The 18,930-nt window shown below is 46.6% G+C and overlaps 1 non-coding gene across 1 annotated transcript; it reads left to right on the top strand.

Moving 5' to 3' along the window:
• The first annotated feature begins 17,335 nt into the window (after positions 1–17,335).
• LOC102269867 (large ribosomal subunit protein uL6) lies at positions 17,336–18,070 on the top strand. Its single transcript, XR_001351609.2, has one exon. It is a non-coding gene; the product is annotated as a large ribosomal subunit protein uL6 (transcript).
• The last annotated feature ends 860 nt before the right edge of the window (positions 18,071–18,930 follow it).

Genomic DNA, 18,930 nt, shown 5'->3' on the forward strand with positions numbered 1-18,930 from the left:
TTACAACCCAAGGACTGCAGCCCACCAGGCTCCTCTATCCATGGAATTTCCCAGACAAGAATACAGGGGTGTGTTGCCATTTCCTTCTCTAGGGATCTTCCCGACTCAGGGACCGAACCTGCATCTCCTGTATTGCAGGCGGATTCTTTACCACTGAGCCACCAGGAAAGCCCTAAATCAACTCTATTTCAATTGAAAGAGAGAGAGATGCCCGTGACCCAAATAAATCAAGGTACAAGAGCACAGGAAGATGGTCTTGGGTCCCCGAGCAGGACCTTGAGTATAGTGTTGAATACAAGTAGTAATAGGGAGATTTTTGTCTTCTTCCTAACTTTGGTGAAATATTTTCATCATTAAGAATGTTTTCTATAGACTTGTGGTGGATACTGTATCAAATTCAATTGCTCTTATAGAAAGAGGTTGCTAATTTGTTTAAACTCCAAAGTATATGGAATTTTGTCAAATGTCTCTTACACATCCACTGATATCATCAAGGAGCCTAAAAATATTCATCGAATGCATTGTTTTCATCTTCAAAACAACTCAGTGAGTCGGGTATTGGCTTCCTCATCTATAAAGTGGGCAGATGAGGTGCAGAGAGGCCACCCCACCGGGTGATGTCAGTTTCAGAACAGTAAGCAGATCTGTCGATCTTTAGAGCCTGTGATCTTTTTGCTAACCCTCCAGGTGGCCCCTGGGAAAGTCAACAAAAGCCTGGGCATTCCGTGGAGCTCCAGGTTTGTGCAGGGTGGAGAGAGGAATATTGAAAACAGCCAGAGACACTCTTGGAGGTTGGCTCCCCGGGGCAAAAGGATTCTCCAGATTAGCTTCATGGCCTCCGTCACTTCATCTATCAGATGGGAGCCTCAAGGTGCCAGTGCCTGACACGGTCAATTCCAAGTAGTCAAGAGATCTAAAAGTCATCATAATTACCTGGTGACCACATCTACCATCAGTAACTGGGATCCAGAGCGGTCCTACAAAGTGTACAATGGCACGTGACTTAACAATGTTTAACAGGATGCTGGAAAAAATACAGGATTCTTAGTTAATTTTGAATTGTGGATAAATAACACTTTTTATTTTTAAAGTATAAGTATTAATAGTTCTACAAATGGGCATCCCGGGTGGCTCAGTGGTAAAGAATCTGTCTGCCAATGCAGGAGACACAAGTTCGATCCCTGGGTCTGGAAGATCCCCTGAAGAAGGGAATAGCTACCGACTCCAGTATTCTCACCTGGAGAATTCCATGGTCGGAGGACCCTGGAGGGCTATAGTCTGTGGGGTTGCAAAGAGTTGGACATAACTGAGCAGCTAAAACTTTCACTTCCAGTGCTAGGGCACAGGTTTGATCCTTGGTCAGAGAACTAAGATCCTACATGCTGCACAGTGTGGCAAAATATAAATAAAAAGAAAAATTATTCGTTGTTCACCCAAAATTCAAGTGCAGGGCAGATCATATTTTTACTATCTCTCTCTGTCAACCCTGCCTAGAAAGAATGCTTGACAAAAAGTTTAACCTGAATCTAATTAAGCCTGTAAACCCAACTTCCAGTGTACAGAAAAGAGAAGGACTAAGTTAAAGATACTTTATGTACTGTAGCCCGCCAGTCTCCTCTGTCTATGGGATTTTCCCTGCAAGAATACTGGAGTGTGTTGCCATGTCCTCCTCTAGGGATCTTCCCAACCCACGGAACAAACATTGGCAGGTGGGTTCTTTACCACTGAACCACCAGGTAAGCCTTCCCAGTACTACATTATTTGACTTTTTGGTCAAAAGTGGGAATAATCAGTATTATAAAAGAAAGCATTTATGTTTATGGTAAATGAAATTAAAACAACAGATAACAGGTACAATTTCCCATCCCTCTCTAACCCCACCTCCCAGAGGTCTGGGGTAGGGTTCCCAGCAGGATTAGGGAACAAGAGGCAACCAACCTGAGTGCCAGCATCTCATACAGGCAGCTGTGCCCAGCCTGGGGTGCCCACAAGTCTGTGGAGCTTCTGGGTGGTCCTGATCCTTTCACTGGAAATGAGGACCACCCAGCTGGCTGTGTCTGCCAATTTGAGGGCCTCACCTCCTCCTTCCCAGGCTCTGCTTTGCCGGCTGGGGTGTGGTCAGTGTCAGAGTCAGCATCAGCAAGAGGTTGAGAGAGACTTGTTCAGCCGCGGCCCACTTGATGCCCGGGTCCGCTCAATGGTGCAGAGAAGTCGGCCTGGGGGGTCCCATCTTCATGGCCCACTAGCGAGTTCCCTAACCTCTCTGAACCTCAGTTTTCACACATCTATAATGGAAATGAGGGACTTCCTTGGTAGTCTAGGAGCTAAGGCTCCATGCTACCAATGCAGGGGTCCCAGGTTCGATCCTTGGTCAGGGAACTAGATCCCACGTGTCATAACTAAGAGTTCACATGCTGCACTAAAGATCCCTCATGCTACAGCCAAATAAATATAATAAATAATAACTAAAATGGAAATGACATTCTCAACCTCTTGGGGTTTGGGGAAGGAAGGAGTGAGAGGTAATATCTTCAAAGTCCTTAATGAGTGTCCAAAGTGGGAGCCTTGACTTTTAAAAAGGGACTTGTTTTGTGGTGTGTTCAGCACGTACGGTTCTGTAGCATTACCACCTGAAAAGCCCAGGCTGACAGGTCCCCTCTCAGATCAGGGTTGATCTGTCATGTCATCTTCTCAAACTGCCCCCACCCCGGCTCCTCCTCCCCTGTCACCTGGGGTCCACAAGGTCCCTCCGCCCTGTGATTCCCAGCACTGCCCCGAGTCATCTCTTCCCCATCTTTCATTTCGCAAATATATACGGAGCATGTGGCATGCTCCCAGCACTATTCTGGGCAATAGGGATAGAGCAGGGGTCAAAAGAGACCAAAAACCCCTCCTCTGGGGGCTTGTTCCACTGAAAGGACCTAATAGACTCATGTCAAACACAGAGAACGTCAGAAGATGCCAAAGCTGACTTAAAAAAACAGTCACAACCTATAAGCTGAGTTGTTTTAGCATTAAATTCTGTAACTTGAGATATCAGGTTTTCTTTAAAAAGTATTCACACACACACAAAAAAAGTATTCACAAAAATACTTTTGCTGTTCGGACTACCTGCCCTTGGTTACAAACTTCTATATATAACCTGACTCCTCCCTCCACCTCCTTGGAGGAGTTCGCTCAGGGTCACTTCAGATGCTGTCTCCTGGGCTTGAAGTCCTAAAAATTCCCACCAAAGAAAACGTAACTCTCCACTTTTAGGTTGTGACTATTTTTTTTTTTTAATCGACACCAAGGACCAGAGAAGAGAATTGGGCAGGTGGGACAAGCGGGGGACTTCCCAGGGGTGTTTTAATTATGACAATTTGCAGTGCTTCACGTATCTGGCATTTTCTTATTTATTACTTGTTGGTCAATCAACCCTTCACTGCCCTGACTCTAGGATAAGAGCCCGAGGACATGGGGCACCTGTCCTTTATCCACTGCTGTATCCATAGGGGTTACCTCTGACCCTGACGCATCCAATCACTGAGTATTTATTCACAGAATCACAAGAGGAACACCCATCCTCAAGCAGTGCTGAGATCTCAACAACAACAACAAAAATATGTTAAGGTTGGGGCTTCCCAGGTGGCACAAGTGGTAAAGAACCCACCTGCTGGTGCAGGAGACATAAGAGACACAGGTTCGATCCCTGCATCGAGAAGGTACCCTGGAGAAGGGCATGGTAACCCACTCCAGTATTCTTCCCTGGAGAATCCCATGGAAAGAGGAGCCTGGTGGGCTACAGTCCACAGGGTTGCAAAGAGAAGGGCATGACTGATGCAACTTAGCATACACGTTAAGGTGGGAAAAGCTTAAATTGGCTGAAATCCTCAGAAGAACTTCCTTCAAGTACCTTAATGGCACTTTGTCCATTGCTCACAGCTTCCCAGTTTTCCTTTGGCCTTAAGGAAAAGTTGAAAACTACAAGTGGACCGTGAAATAAGAGCGAGGTGGCCATCTAATGGAAGATAAATGCGATTGAGGCTCACGGTAGTTGTTGGTTATGAGGAAGTATTAATTTCTCTATCATCCAAAGGGCCTGGGGCTAAACGTCAGGATGGTGATGCCACAAACAGGTGCTATTTTGGCGGGAAGGGTCAGAGCCAGCGTGACCATATGATTTATCAGACAGGGTGATTTTGAGAGTGAAAGGGTTTGATATTAGGAATTCCCCCAGCTCAGTAGACACCCTTCAGGACCATCTCAAGGAAACCTGAAAACAGATCACCCTTAGTCAGGCGGGCGGCTCTCAGCCAGGGGTGGGGGCAGGGGCGGGGGTAGGGGCGATTTTGCCCCCAGGGAACATTGGGAAACGTCTGGACACGTTTTCGGTTGCCACAACTTGCCGGTGTGTGTATGTGTGTGTTGGGGGTGGTGTTTACTACAGCTGTCTAGTGCTTAGAGGTCAGGGATTCGGCTAAACATCCTACAGAATACAGGATGCCACCCCTCTCCCCACACTGAGAGGTAAACGGCCCCCAAAGTCAGCAAAGCCCAGAACGGGGACCCCTGATGGAGTTAGACTTTTCATCTGATGCAGAATGGGGTTAGAGTTGACTTTTCAGCCTTTTTTGAAGGGGTCTGGGTCAAACTGTCACTTTGATTTAGTACTCCTAGATGGCACAGCCGTCTAACTTGACCAAGGAAACATCTGAACAGTGAACACCAGCATCCGCTCACCTGCATGGAATTCTGCTGGGTAACGTCTGCTGTTGCAACTTGCTCTTTCCTTGTTAGTGTCAATGCTGTGAGTTTGTTTTAAATGACCTGGGTAACATCGGAATACAATCTTTTTTTTTTTTTTTTATTCTGATGAGGTAACAGACTGAACTCATTTGCATTTCTAGGCTCTCCTCTGAGTGTCAATTCGAGAGCACCTATAACTTAAGGCAGGCTTTGTTCTCTCCTCAGTCCCTGATGTCATCTTTGGCTTCTGCCTCATTATTTGAAGCACCTGGGGCATTCCATTGTATGGATGCACCCTGCTGAACCCCTTCCCCCGCTAAACGGACCCTGAGGTTATTCCAGTTTTTCCTGTCTTAACAAAGAGAGATAAAAGGCACATCCTGACGTGGACTTCTGAAGAGGTTGCGGGGATGGAAACTGCTGAGTCACGGGGTCAGCTCTGATTTAAGTCTTGTTAAAACTGTTCTACAGGGGTTCAAATTTTAGTGCCATGATCATATATTCCCTGAATCTAAACAAATACATGCTGGACTGGCCCCAAATGTCCCCTGTGAAAAGGACTTTTTTTCCTGTAATGACCATACTTTGGGTTTGGCCCTCACAAAGATACTGCATTCAATCAGATGTGATTTCTAGGTTCTGATAAAACAGTCGTGTCTGACTCTTTGCAACCCATGGGCTGTAGCCCACCAGGCTCCTCTGTTCATGGGATTTCCCAGGCAAGAATATAGGAGTGGATTGTCATTTCCTCCTCCAGGGGATCTTCCCAACCCAGGGATCGAACCCAAATCTCTTGTGTCTCCTGCATTGGCAGGCGGATTCTTTACCACTGAGCCAGCTGGGAAGCCCTTCGGATAAAACAGGGTCTCCTCCTAATAGTAACAGATGTCAAGGAATGCTTTATACCTTAGTCTTCCCTAGAGGGGAAGAAATGAATGATTAACACACATATATGTATTTATTTACCATCCACAGTATGGTAATTACAGGAAAAAAGTCCTTTTCACTGGGGACATTTGGGATCAGCCCGGCATATATACCACACCTGAGAGAGCCCAGGGCATGGACCCCGTCTCCCCATTTCCTGGGTCTTACTGGACTGTGGACAATGGATGATTCAGAGCCATTTTAGGTGGAAATACAAGGAAAACTCTGTTATCCACCAGTTCTCAGGGATCTATAGGGAGGCCCCCAGTGAACAGTGCGGGGATGATCTCTTCTGCTGTGGAGCGCCCTCTTCCTGCCCTGGTGGGTCTCAGGAAGAGAAAAGTTGCCTTGCTCACAGTCACACCCTTTCTGGAACACTGTCAAGGTAGCAGGCTGGTCACTTGCATGCCAAGGACAAATGGGAGGACCCACTGTGCTCCCTGACATTCTGGGCACTGCCGCACAGTCACGCATGACACTGACCTCGATTTGGCTCCCATGGGGCTCCTGATCTACGAGGGGAGATGGATTTAATTTTAAAAGCAGACAGATATACCATCACAAAGTGTGGCACTGGGTTGGACTTGGGGTGGGGCAGTACTCCAGGCAGAAGGAGCAGCACTTGACTGTACCTCGCTGTTGTTGTTCAGTCGCCAAGTCATGTCCGACTCTTTGCAACCCTATGGACTGCAGCACGCCAGGCCTCCCTGTCTTTCACCATCTCCTGGAATTTGCCCAAGTTCATGTCCGTTGAGTTGGTGATGCCATCCAACCATCTCATCCTCTGTCCTCCCCTTCTCCTGCCTTCCATCTTTTGCAGCATCAGGGCCTCTTCCAATGAGTCGGCTGTTCACATCAGGTGGCCGAAGTATTGGAGCTTCAGCTTCTCTAAAGTGACGAGTTCTGCCCACTCGGCCGAATGGCCTGGAGCTGTCACCTACCCTCTCTGAACCTCCCCCTTTCACCTACAGAGTAGAAATAACAACCATAGCTTCACTGTATTGAATGGTCCCCACATAATTTATCATCTGGATGCTTTTGAGAATAATAAAAGGACACTTTTAACAATGATGCTGGGAGAGCAGGCACGACCCGGGTCTACTGTGGGTGAACAAAGATGCTTGGCCCTGCTCCTGTGGGCACACGGGGTGTACCAACTGGAGCTACTGTGTACACACCCTCCCTGTCAGAGTAGGAAGCATCATCCTGATTTTACAGATGAAGAAACTGCCCATTACCACCAGGGAAGTAGATGCAGCACCAGAATTTTTATGCAGGATTTTTGATTCCCAAACCCAAGAAGGGGATTATTATGCTCTCCTGAGATTAGGTTGAAAGATTTGCATGTATAGTTGTCATTGACAAAATGTATTCAAGTTGTCTGGCTAAAGGAGGACAGCTTTGATAAATGGGAACTATTATTCTTGTAATTAGTGAGAACAAAAACTCGAATCATCCCAGTGTTAAGCAATACTGGGATCAGGTAAAAATCACTTGCTGTCTGCTCCAAGACATATCTGCTTCTGGAAGATAAGATTATGCCTCAGCTCTACTTTCAAAACTCCACCACTTGGGCCCACCATTCCAAAGCTGCTGTGTCAGAAACAACCCGATTCCAGCCAGCCCCTTGCCTTGCGAAACTGCTGTAAACTCCCCCAACCAAGGCCCTAAAACCCTATAAATACCATTCCCTAATTTTCCTAATTCTCGAGACTCTGTTGAAGTGGTGTCCTTTATTGCAGGAGGACTAATAAACCCAGCTTTGCTTGATCGACAGGTTTTTCCGGCAGAGTTAAGGTCTAGGAAGGCATTAAAAATGCTTTTTTGCTATTATTCTACAAAATGGAGTACATCAAGGCTGTATATTGTCACCCTGCTTATTTAATTTACATGTGGAGTACATCATGAGAAATGCTGGGCTGGATGAAGCACAAGCTGAACTCAAGATTGCTGGGATGAATATCAATAACCTCAGATATGCAGATGACACCACCCTTACGGCAGAAAGTGAGAAAGAACTAAAGAGCTTCTTGATGAAAGTAAAAGAGGAGAGTGAAAAAGTTGGCTTAAAGCTCAACATTCAGAAAACGAAGATCATGGCATCTGGTACCATCACTTTGTGGGAAGTAGATGGGGAAACAGTGGAAACAGTGGCTGACTTTATTTTTCTGGGCTCCAAAATCACTGCAGATGGTGACTGCAGCCATGAAATTAAAAGACGCTTACTCCTTGGAAGAAAAGTTATGACCTAGATAGCATATTCAAAAGCAGAGACATTACTTTGCCAACAAAGGTCAGTCTAGTCAAGGCTATGGTTTTTCCAGTGGTCATGTATGGATGTGAGAGTTGGACTGTAACGAAAGCTGAGCGCCGAAGAATTGATGCTTTTGAACTGTGGTGTTGGAGAAGACTCTTGAGAATCCCTTGGACTGCAAGGAGATCCAACCAGTCCATCCTGAAGGAGATCAGTCCTGGGTGTTCACTGGAGGGACTGACACTGAAGCTGAAACTCCAATACTGTGGCCACCTGATGCGAAGAGCTGACTCATTTGAAAAGACCCTGATGCTGGGAAAGATTGAGGGCAGGAGGAGAAGGGGACAACAGAGGATGAGATGGTTGGATGGCATCACTGACACAATGGACATAGGTTTGGGTGAACTCCGGGAGTTAGTGATGGACAGGGAGGCCTGACGTGCTGCGGTTCATGGGGTCGCAAAGAGTCGGACATGACTGAGCGACTGAACTGAACTGAACAAAATGGAAACAACCAAGTGTGCTAGACACAACGCTGTTGCTGCTAAGTCGCTTCAGTCGTGTCCGACTCTGTGTGACCCCAGAGACGGCAGCCCACCAGGCTTCCCCGTCCCTGGGATTCTCCAGGCAAGAACACTGGAGTGGGTTGCCATTTCCTTCTCCAATACATGAAAGTGAAAAGTGAAAGTGAAGTCGCTCAGTCGTGTCCGACTCTCAGCAACCCCATGGACTGCAGCCCACCAGGCTCCTCCATCCATGGGATTTTCCAGGCAAAAGTACTGGAGTGGGATGCCATTGCCTTCCCCAGCTAGACACAATAGTGGTCTCCAAAAGCTACCCGAATGCATACGACCAGAATCTGGGAGTAGGACACCTTACTCGGCAAGAGGGGCTTTGCAGACATGATGAAGTATCTTGAAATGGGGAGTTATCCTGGATTGTCTGGGTGGACCCAGCATCATCACAAAGATCCTAACCAGAGGGGGCAGGAGATCAGAGGTAGACATGTAATGATGGAGGCAGAGGCTGGAATGATGGCTTTAAAACCTTCCTGGATCAAGGAAGGCAGGTAGTCTCTACAAGCTGGAAAGGGCAAAAGAATGGATTTTTCACTTAAAACCTCGAGAAGAAACACAGCTCTGCCAACCCATTTTAGACTTCTGCCCTCCAGAACTGTAAGACAATAAAAATGTGTTGTTTTAGGTTACTGAGTTTAAGGTAATTTGTTACAGGAGTCATGAGAAACAAACATGCCAAACATTCAAGAGAGAGAAGCTATGTGATAATTGTCAGCAGAGAAAAGCAGAGAAGCTAGAATACAGGCTAGAGCTAAACTCCCTGGGCTTCATATCCCTCCCCTGCCACTTCCAGGCTGGGCGATGTTGACTGAGTTACTAAGTAACTCTCTGAGCTTTATTTAGTCTTTGCAGAACAAGGATGATACAAGTAACAGCCTGGGAAAGTTACTGTGCTGATAAAAGAAAAGCTATGGTGGGATAAACCTGGCACAGAGCTGGGGTTAATGCATCTCAGCACTGAGGTCAGAAATGGAGGAACTGGGGAATCGCTCCTCATTTGTTTTCTCAGGATGGAGCAGAGCCAAGAGCAGGAGTTACTGGGATAACCAGGAGAATCTCAGCCAGGCTACTACTGCCAGTCCTCAGTATCCTTCCCACGCTTCATTTCCTAACTCACACGGCCAGTTGTATATCTTGCAAAAATAATTTCCAAGGATACGTTGCAGGTTCGTCTGTGATCTGGCAGGTCTTGAGGGAGCTGAAGACCCTTGGGCCTGACCTTCCTCCCCCACGGTCGCTGTTTCCTCTCAGGCTCCGGACGTGCCTCTTGTTTGGTGTAGATATCAATGCTGCTTTCCAAAACGGTGATAGGCGACCTTCCCAGATACCATGGAGATAGATACTACAGTGTGAGTGCCACCAAGTTGGTGCCCGTTCCTGGAGCCACACCAGCCCACAGGGGCTAGTAGGGGATGGAAGAGCCCTTTCAGACCCAGGAGGTTCCACCCTGCCAAGGCAGTCAGGGTCAGGAGTCCCCAGAAGTTTAGGGAGAAGATGCGAACATTCCCATTGCTGGTCTCCAGGCTCACCCCTCCACTGGGCTCTCCTTCCCTAACTCTGCTGGGAACCCTAACTCTGACATCTGCCTCAGGCCTGAGATCCGGTGGGGGAAGGCATGGGAGATTACTGGCTGTTATTTCAATGTTGTCAAACACATTTTCCTTTTAGTTTTATTAAGACATATTTGACATTTTCAAATATTTTTGAAATAAGGCTAATCATTTTTAGCATTATTCCAAAAAAAAGATTTTTTTTCTGTAAACAAAACACTTTGTTTTATGAAACAAATACTATGATTCTAATCCACAGATAAAAAATTCAATAGCTTCAAAGATTTAAAAATTTAAATAGGGGACACCTAAATATACACATTGGAGAAGGCAATGGCAACCCACTCCAGTACTCTTGCCTGGAAAATCCCATGGACGGAGGAACCTGGTAGGCTACAGTCCAATGTATGCTTTTTACCATACATTGACATGAACCAGCCATGGGTTTACATGGTTCCCCATCCTGAGCCCCCCTCCTACCTCACTCCCCATCCCATCCCTCTGGGTCATCCCAGTGCACCAGCCCTGAGCACCCTGTCTCATGCATCGAACCTAGACTGGCGATCTGTTTCACATATGATAATAGACATGTTTCAATGCTGTTCTCTCACATCATCCCACCCTCGCCTTCTCCCACAGAGTCCAAAAGACTGTTCTATATATCTGTGTCTCTTTTGCTGTCTCACATATAGGGTTATCGTTACCATCTTTCTAAATTCCATATATATGTGTTAGTATACTGTATTGGTGTTTTTCTTTCTGGCTCACTTCACTCTGTATAATAGGCTCCAGTTTCATCCACCTCATTAGAATTGATTCAAATGGATTCTTTTTAATGGCTGAGTAATATTCCATTATGTATATGTACCACAGCTTTCTTATGCATTCTTCTACTGATGGACATCTATGTTGCTTCCATGTCCTGGCTGTTACAAACAGTGAAAGCAGAGATTTAAAATGGGAAAGTCTAACTTGAGCCTTAAGCATGTCATCTTTGGGGGTCAGCTCCCCAAGTGGGCGGCTGGAAATGCAGATCGCTGTGGGAATGAACAGTGGACCTCTGAGAAGTCTCTTCCATCTTCTTGCTGGGAATTAACCCAGTTGCCTTATAATTAGCCGTCTTCCAAAACTCTGGAATTCAAGTGTTCTCAATGTCATTCTCCATTGTTAATATGCATCAGAGTCCCTGAAGGGATTGTTAAATGGTAGATTGCTGGGCATAACCCTCTAGTTTTTCTCTGATTCCGGGCTTCCTTGGTAGCTCAGCTGGTAAAGAATCCACCTGCAATGCAGGAGGTCCTAGTTCGATTCCTGAGTCGGGAAGATCCCCTGGAGAAGGGATAGGCTTTCCTGGTGGCTCAGATAGTAAAGAATCCACCTTCGATACAGGAGACCTGGGTTTGATCCCTGGGTTGGAAAGATCCCTTGGAGGAGGGCATGGCAACCCACTCCAGTATTCTTGCCTGGAGAATCTCCATGGGCAGAGAAGCCTGGTGGGGTACAGTCCACGGGATCACAAAGAGTTGGACATGACTGAGCAACTAAGCACAGTTCTGATTCTGATTCAGTTGGTCTTGGTGGAAGGAGGGGTGGGCAGGAGTTTGGTGGTGCTGATTCTGCTGGTCTGGGACCACACTTTGAGGACCACTGGTCTAGAACTGGAGATCTGAGGGCTTGGGGCACTGTGCCTGACATAGTCATCACAAGCCAGCCAACCTTGGGTGCTCAGGTTAATATTCAATTGACGATCTTAAAAGCCCACTGTGTGAGGGTCTCTGCCCAAGACCAAGGGCCCTGCTGCTGAACACCTGGAGGAAAATCAAGGATGTTCCTGGCCTCTGGGAAGTCAGGGTCCAATAGCACCTATAAGAAAAGGAACCCATACTTGAGCCGAACATAGGCAGTGGGAGCTGCCCCCACACTGAGTAAGGCGGACCAGGGGGAGGGAAGGGGAAGTGAACACTAGCAGGTAACCGGCCAGGTATATGACCTGCAGAAGCGCCTGGTGACCATGGTCCAACAGCGTGAACATAAAAAACTATAAGGGTGCTGCTGTCTGCCAAGCCTTGAACCAGAATCTCTAGATTCATCTTAACCACAAACCCACAGGGAAATGAAGTCCAGTCAAGGCAATTTAACTGGGTACCAAGCTGACACGATCATGGTATCTTCCCATTGACTTAAGCCTAAGTTTATGCCCTCTGGTCAAGTTTCACACTTTCTTTTTAAAGATTTTATACATCTTTTGCTAGATTTAGCTTGAGTATACTTTTTGTTAAAAGTTTTGCCAATCATCCTAGTAATACTTCCTTTATATTAAAAGGATCTAATCTCTAGGGAATGGTCATCATTTGCTTGAGATATGATAATGGTATTTAGACATACATATTTGACAGACAGCAATGCGTTGATGCATATTCATGTAAAGTTTATGTGGCAAAATCTTAATATAGTCTATCAGTTTTTCACCTTTTCTATATGTTCGAAATCTTCAAAATAAAAAATAGAAAAAATTAAAAAAAGAATCCAATCTCAGTCACACTCTGCCGTAGTTGTCTCGTCTTTTCTGTCTTTTCCATTCGGAGACTTTCCTCCGTCTTTGCTCAGCTCTCATGACCTTGACGTCTTTGAAGATTACAGGACAGGTATTTGCTGAATGAGGTGTCCCTCGTGGTGCTAGCGGTGAAGAACCCGCCTGCCAATGCGGGAGACGCAGGAGGCGGAGGGTTTGAACCCTGGGTCAGGAAGATCCCTGGAGGAGGAAATGGCAGCCCACTCTCATATTCTTGCCTGGAGAATTCAAAGGACAGAGGAGGCTGGCAGGCTACAGTTCCTTGGGGTCACAAGAGTTGGACACAACTGAGCGTGTACGCACGTGTTTCCTGGGATGAGACTCCAGTTACATGTCTGCCTGGAATTTCACAGAGGGGATGTTTTGTTCTTCTTGTCTCCTGTCAGGTAGCACATGATTTCAACTTGTCCTGTGACTGCTGATGTGAGCACTGATCTCTAGATTAAGGTGTTTTGGTCAAGTTTCTCCTCAGTAATGTTACTTCTCCTTGTCTGTATTTAATAAGTGTTTCAAGGTGAGATATTTAATTTTCCATCGCTGTTCTACTTTCACTCACTAATTTTAGCCTCCATGGATGTTTCTTGTCTGAATTATTCTTATGATGACTGCCAAAGAGTAATTTTCTAATTCCATCCTTCTCTTTACATTTAATTAGTTTGCATTGCAGTGTTAAGAAGCGCTTCTTTTTTCCTCATTTACTCATTCATTTTAAAATTTATGTCAGTGTGAACTCAAGGATTCCTATTTTATTCAGTGGATTTTTTGTGAGTTTCTTTTGTTTGTGTGGCTTTGCTGCTTGCGGGATCTTAGTTCCCTGCCCCGCCCCAGGAATCAAACCCACGCCTCCCGCAATGGAAGTGCAGTCTTAACCTTTGGACTGCCAGGGAAGTCCCCAGAGGGCTCATTTTAAAGTGATCTCTAGTTTATGGGGTGGCAAAAAGTACAGTTTTGATATTGGCTCCACAAAGACCTTCAACTGGACCCCAGAAATGTGCAACCAGTCTAATACAGACACGAGGCACTGTGCGAGATAAAAGATGATCCCCAGTTCCAAAGAGTGGGGTGGGAAAGGGAGCACCTGAATTCGTCTTTCACCCCCTCGTTTGTCCATCCCTTGGTCCGTCTGCAATCTGTGAAAGGGCTCCGGCTGATTCCGATCCCCAGTCTTCGTTAGAAATGCTCCGAAAGAAACTCAGGAACAACAGCAGAGTCAGACTGGGACTTTCCTGTCCACGGCATTGAGGACACTCTGGCAAGGATGACCCAAGGCTGCCAGCGGACGCCAGGTATATAGCATCCGGACACTCCAGGAGGGTCGACCCACGAAGCAGCTCAGGTGTGGGATCCGATGGCTCCTTTTGGGGGTTCAGGCCGGAGGAGTCTCAGATGGCATCTGCCCCTCCCCGCCGCCAGAACTCCTGGGGCAGATTTTGTTCTTCACGAGAGACAATGGGGTTGCCATCGCCCTCAGCGAGCTGGGGTATTTCCAGCAGGGATGTTCCTGCCCCTCTTCCCACGGGGGTACTGTTACAGGGTGGGAAGAACCCCTGGAGGCATTCACGCTTCCCTCCTTCCCCTCCCTGGAGGCTTCACTCATCTGGGTTCTCGAGCAGGTGGGGGTGGGGAGCAGCTGAGGGCGGGGGGACCAGTGGAAGCCTCTATCTGGGTCCCGACTGTATGTCAGGAACTGAGGCAGGGGCTTTATGCCAGTGGCTTGGTGTCTTCTATTTCATTTTTCACAAAGCTATGAGTAGGGGTAGTTGGTGTGCTCTGGGTGACAGAGAAGATGTAAGTAAATTTTGAGGACGGTCCTCCTAGGAGAAAATACTTCCTAATAACCTCTTCTTTTTTTTTTGGCCATACCATGCAGCTTGCGAGATCTCAGTTCCACCACCAGGGATTACACCCAGGCCACAGTAGTGAAAGCCCAGAATCCTAACCAGTAGGCCACTAAGAAACACTTCTCCATCTCTTTATATAACACCCTGTTCCCCAAAAGCTCAAAGCTTCTGGTGACACCGTATGTGTTAGTGGCTGTGAACCCAGTTTCTTGAGCTGAGCAAATAGGTTCAAGTCTGGACCCTGCCAGAGAATCCCACTTGCCAGGCTGCTGGGAAGATAAAATGGGATAAAATGGAATAATAGGGCTGTGAAGTGCATAGTTCCATCATCCCTCTAAGACAACAGGTATTTGATCAGAATCAAAGGATGGCACCTGTAGCCACAGTTTGCTGAGTTGGAGCAGCTCTTCAAAAGGCAGCCTGGTGGAGTGCAAGGTCCCTCCCCTCTTTCTTCTCCCTGCGTCACAGCTTCCTCTTCTGTAAAGTGATGGGGTTTGGGGCAAGATCTTCATTAAATGCCCCAAATCCCACACAGGGGGTGCTTCCCGGAGCACCCAGTACCACTCCTAGGTTCCCTGGGCACCTCCTCATCCTCACATTGAAGATGCAGCTTCTGTCCTCACTGGACCCACTTCTGCAATGCCCTCCTCAGACCCTCTGTCCACAAGGGTCCTTGCCGGTACCCAGAGCTTTCACCTCGCTGCTAAACTGAGAAGCAGCAAGGCCGAGTCCAACAGAACGAGTCTTGAAAAGTCTCGGCTTCTGCTTTCTTTTCTCCAGAGCCTCAGCTTCTTTCTCTGTGAAATAAGGAGGTCACTCCCTGTTGATTCAGTGGTAAAGAATCCGCTTGCAATGCAGAAGATCCAGGTTTGATCCCCAGGTCAGGAAGATCCCCTGGAGAAGGAAATGGTTACCCACTCCAGTATTCTTGCCTGGAGAATTCCATGGACAGAGGAGCCTGGCTGGCTACATACAGTCCTTGGGGTCACAAGGAGTCAGACACACCTGAGCAGATGTGTGACCCCCACCCCCCACCGCCCCCCCTGCCCCACACACAGATTATGACCCCCAAATCCCTTCCAGTGCTAAACATCCAAGCCATCTAGGCCTTTTATGTCCTTGTTTTAAGCTAACACTGAAGGAAGATGCTCTTCCTGCAACCTCTGAAGGGCAATCCCCTCAACCGTACTCGAGAGTTTGCAAAAGCCAGTGACAGCGACAACGTTATTTGCCCTTGAGATGAGAGCATTTCAGTCTCCATGATTTGGGTAAGAAACATGAATCCTCTGGGTCGTACAACCAGGGTGGTCAAGCCAGGACTTGAACGTAGGCCTCTAGATCCCAGACAAGTCTGGTAGCACCCGTTAGTGGGGTTCAAACCCTGATTCCACCCCTGCGGTGGAGCAGTGGGAACGAGGATGGGAGGGTGCAGTTCCTATGTTTAACCACAAGGTGGCGAGCTGACTTCAGTCACTGCCATTAAGGGTGGGTATTAGGGTGGGGATGGGCTCCTTTGGGGTCACAGTTGTGCAAACATTTTTTTTTTTTCCCCCAAACATCTCTCTGCTTTCTCTCTCCAGTCCTGGATCTGGTTTTCCAGAGGTTTGCAGTGATCTTTAAAAAAGTAAAGCCAACAAAAAGGAAATCAGATCAGGTGACGTGTTTAATTCCCCAAGGGCTTCTCACCACACTGAGAGTAAATCCACAAGCCCAGGTATGTCTGGCCCCTGCGCCCTGCCCCTGCCCAGCCTGCAGCCCACCTACTCAGTGCAATGCGATGGTTCAGGCAGCTCACGTGATGCATTCAGAGAAGGGCAGCGGGCCCTTGGGGAACCCTCCCATGCTGGCATTCTATGGTTCTGTGATCTGGAGAGTGAAAGCCATGTTTGGTCTTATGGGTGTGCTGAAATTAACCGCTGGAGGCTAATAACATGACACCTGGAACTCTGGTTTGAGAGTGATTTCATTCATTCACCAGTACCGGTCCAGTCTGTGTGTGTGTGTGTGTGTGTGTGAGTGAGTGAGCGTGTGTTCACGCTCTGCTGCTGCTACTGCTACTAAGTCGCTTCAGTCGTGTCCTACTCTGTGCGACCCAATGGACGGAAGCCCACCAGGTTCCCACCTCCCTTGGATTCTCCAGGCAAGAACACTGGAGTGGGTTGCCATTTCCTTCTCCAATGCATGAAAGTGAAAAGTGAAAGTGAAATCGCTCAGTCGTATCCAACTCTTCGCGACCCCATGGACTGCAGCCTACCAGGCTCCTCCATCCATGGGATTTTCCAGGCAAGAGTACTGTCCAATTCTTTGCCACCTTTTGGGCTGTAGCTCATAAAGATCCTCCGTCCAGGAGATTTTTCAGGCAAGAAATACTGGAGTGGGTTGCTATTTCCTCCTCCAGGGGATCTTCCTGACCCAGGAATTGAACCCATGTCTCCTATGTCTTTTGCACTGCAGGCAGATGCTTTACCTACTGAGCCATTGGGGAAGTCGACTGGATCCAGCCCCTGCTAGGTCCCAAACACTTGGAACACAACTCATAAGGAAGCCAAGGGGTGTCCAAATAGACTATAACCAACCTCTTCCTCCATTCTTCAAGTGACAGTAATGATAAGTATAATATGAATAAACAGAACTAGCCGAGGATCTATTTACAATTCTAGAAGATGGTGTTATGATTTAATACGTGAAAGGCAGAAGCCGATTCTATAATCTATCATTTGAAAGGAAGTGACCATCCATTTGGAAGGAAAAAACTTAGTTTCTATAATCCAGTGGTTAGGACTACGAGCTCCCACTGCAGAGGGCACAGGTTCGATTCTGGGTCGGGGAACTAAGATTCTCCAAACTCTGCAGCGCAACCGAAAAAAGGGAAAAGAAAAAAAAGCAGCTCTTTTTTTTGCCGCATCTACTGCGAGAATGAAGACCATTCTCAGCAACCAGACTGTCGACATCCCAGAAAATGTCGACATTAACTTGAAGGGACGGACAGTTATTGTGAAGGGCCCCAGAGGCACCCTGCGGAGGGACTTCAATCACATCAATGTAGAACTCAGTCTCCTTGGAAAGAAAAAGAAGAGGCTCCGTGTTGACAAATGGTGGGGAAACAGAAAGGAACTGGCCACTGTTCGCACAATCTGTAGTCACGTACAGAACATGATCAAGGGTGTTACACTGGGTTTCCGTTACAAGATGAGGTCGGTGTATGCCCACTTCCCCATCAACGTTGTTATTCAGGAGAATGGTTCTCTTGTGGAAATCCGAAATTTTTTGGGTGAAAAATACATACGCAGGGTTTGAATGAGGCCAGGGGTTGCCTGTTCAGTATCTCAAGCCCAGAAAGATGAGTTGATTCTTGAAGGAAATGACATTGAACTTGTGTCAAATTCAGCTGCTTTGATTCAGCAAGCCACCACAGTTAAAAACAAGGACATCAGAAAATTTTTGGATGGTATCTATGTTGTCTGAAAAAGGAACAGTTCAGCAGGCTGATGAATAAGATCTCAGTGATCCTGCTGCAGAAACAAGATAGATGGTTCTATGGACTCAGTTGTGATGTTTTAAAAAGACAATAAAAACTCTTGATTTGAGATTTTTTCCTACTGATTATCATTTCAAACTATTTGGCCAGTAAGCAGTTAAGTAAATTCTAGTGTGTTAAAAATAATAACAGAAGGAATAGGAGTGGTTGATTGATTTTGTTGTTGTTAGAAAGATGTTAGCAAGACTTAATGGCAGAGGGGGCTTGAAGGAATACCAAGGACATTTCAGGCAAGAGGAATATGGTTATCATAGGAAGAACTTTCGGAGATGCCCTAGGAATCTAATTTTGCAGTGGCACAAATTTGAATATTTGTGAGGCAAATGCCTGAGTCACAGTAACTGAAAAAGCAGCTGAGAAGTGATACTGTCTTAGTAAGAATTAAAAGATGGAGTTAATTTGTATTTATGATAAACATGGTTGCTGTAGTCTAAGATTCTCTCAGTTATACTCAGATTTCAGCCACATGTATATCCTAGTCTTTGATAGCTTTAAAAAAACTTAAGAAACATTCCATGTGTCATACTTCAGATATACTACTATACAGTACAGTAGGGTTGCCCCTAAACCTGCAGTCCTGCCCTGTCTCATTTGTTAGAAACTCTAACCGTGTAATTTCTCAGGCAAAACATTTAACTTTGTCTTACATACTGTGTCTAGTCCATCAATAAAATCTGTGGGCTTACTAAGAAAAAAAAAAAAAGAAAAAAAGCAAAAGGAAGTAGTTCCGCAGGCTTACAAGATGCAAAGGAAGAGATGGAAGATTTGGGAGATGCAGAGAATAATTAAAAGACTTGAAATCCTGGAGAAGGTCACAAAGGGTGGGACCTGGAGCAAGGGAGGGACAGGACTGAGGTTGGAAGAGGAAGTTGTATGTTTCCTCCATAAACCAGGAGAAATGGGAGGAGGAAGGGGACCCAGGTGGGGATGCTTGAAGGACCA

This window comes from Bos mutus, chromosome 13 (assembly GCF_027580195.1).
Source record: "Bos mutus isolate GX-2022 chromosome 13, NWIPB_WYAK_1.1, whole genome shotgun sequence".
NCBI classification, from domain to species: Eukaryota; Metazoa; Chordata; class Mammalia; order Artiodactyla; family Bovidae; genus Bos; species Bos mutus.